The following is a 1,418-nucleotide window of genomic DNA, read 5'->3' as shown; positions in this document are numbered from 1 at the left end:
AAGAAGAAGAAGAAGAAGAAGAAGAAGAAGAAGAAGAAGAAGAAGAAGAAGAAGAAGAAGAAGAAGAAGAAGAAGAAGAAGAAGAAGAAGAAAGCGGAACAATAATTATGCTCGGTGTGTTTGAAGTCGGAAGCTTTTCGCAGACGCACTGGGTAAAAAGTTGTTTACAAACAACTTTTTGTCCGAAAAGAAATAGAGAGAAAACCACTTTAGCCAGATATAGCTGACATTATTCTCATCAGCAGTATGGAGGCCTACAGTAGATTTTAACATTTATAAATCGTATTTTTGAGCGGTCAAATCGCTGGTAAGTGTCGTGTTTTAGACTGTAACTTTTTACATGTAAGTTTGGTTTCACTGATTTAGTATTCTTTAGTCAAGTATATATCTATTTAAAAGTTAACCCGGAACTGTTTTGCTAAAATGATAATGCTAATATCCTATTTTCAGCTGACTTGCTGAGTAATTTCACTTTCTGTTCTGTCGACAGCTAAATGAGATGTGACCTGACTTCTTTCTTTCGCCTCCAAACTGAAACCTGTAACAAGAAGAGGTAAATAAATGTGGAGTTCTCTAAAACATTTCGCTTCTAGCTACACGTTTTCGTTACAGTTTGAAAACGAGACCCTGATAATCCTGATTACCATTTTAAAGTTGTGAAAACCAACAAGAAGGTATCAGTTTCTGATCGCCAGAACCTTCTCCCGTCTTGATAACATTATGTGAATCATGAGACAATCTGTCAGGTTTCTGAGCACATTCAGCTCTGAAGGGAATAAAATGGATCTATTGTTGATTTTATCACTGAAGGCTGAGGAGGACATTTCTCAAAAACTTTCATAATATCCTATTTTTCAGGCACCAGATGTCACCTGATTTAAATCAGAGTTGTAAAGTAACTAAGTACAAATAGGTATCTGTACTTTACTTGAGTAATTATTTTTCAGCCCACTTTTTACTTCTACTCCTTACATTTTTAAAAAAAAAGTCAAGAAGTAGAAAGTCGTTACTTTTATTTCATTTTTGCTTGTTTTCATTGCAGCTTGTTATTGTAAAAAATAAAATCTATCCATATAAACTGAGCCTCCTAGATAGAGTGAATTTAACTGTGGTTGAATGAGAAGTATAAATATGTAAAACTCTGATACTGTATTCAAAAATAGAGGAAGTATTTGTATTTCATGAATTATATTCTTACATTTGGCCGCAGCCCTCAGATAGATTTTCATTTTGGGGAAAAGCTTTGTGCAGCCTTGATATATGTATATAAACTGAAACAGCTGGACTAGTGCATCCTAAATTTAACATCCATTCATTCTTTTAATACAACAGTCATTTCTGCAGTTTTTGGGGAGGTCACCTCCATCATCAGTGTGTGAATGTGAGTGTGAATGGGTGAATGTCTGTTAGTGTAAAGC

The 1,418-nt window shown here is 34.6% G+C and overlaps 1 protein-coding gene across 1 annotated transcript in view; it reads left to right on the top strand.

The window, feature by feature from the left end:
- Window positions 1-133: 133 nt before the first annotated feature.
- stx17 (syntaxin 17) overlaps window positions 134-1,418 on the top strand; it is a gene marked incomplete in the record, with an annotated part of 22,429 nt that continues 21,144 nt past the window's right edge. Inside the window, 2 exon segments of the mRNA XM_014004749.1 lie at window positions 134-307; window positions 491-553.

This window comes from Austrofundulus limnaeus, unplaced genomic scaffold (assembly GCF_001266775.1).
Source record: "Austrofundulus limnaeus strain Quisiro unplaced genomic scaffold, Austrofundulus_limnaeus-1.0 Scaffold26, whole genome shotgun sequence".
In the NCBI taxonomy this organism is placed as follows: Eukaryota; Metazoa; Chordata; class Actinopteri; order Cyprinodontiformes; family Rivulidae; genus Austrofundulus; species Austrofundulus limnaeus.
Note: the sequence above shows the minus strand (reverse complement) of the source record. Positions and strands in the feature narration are given on the sequence as shown.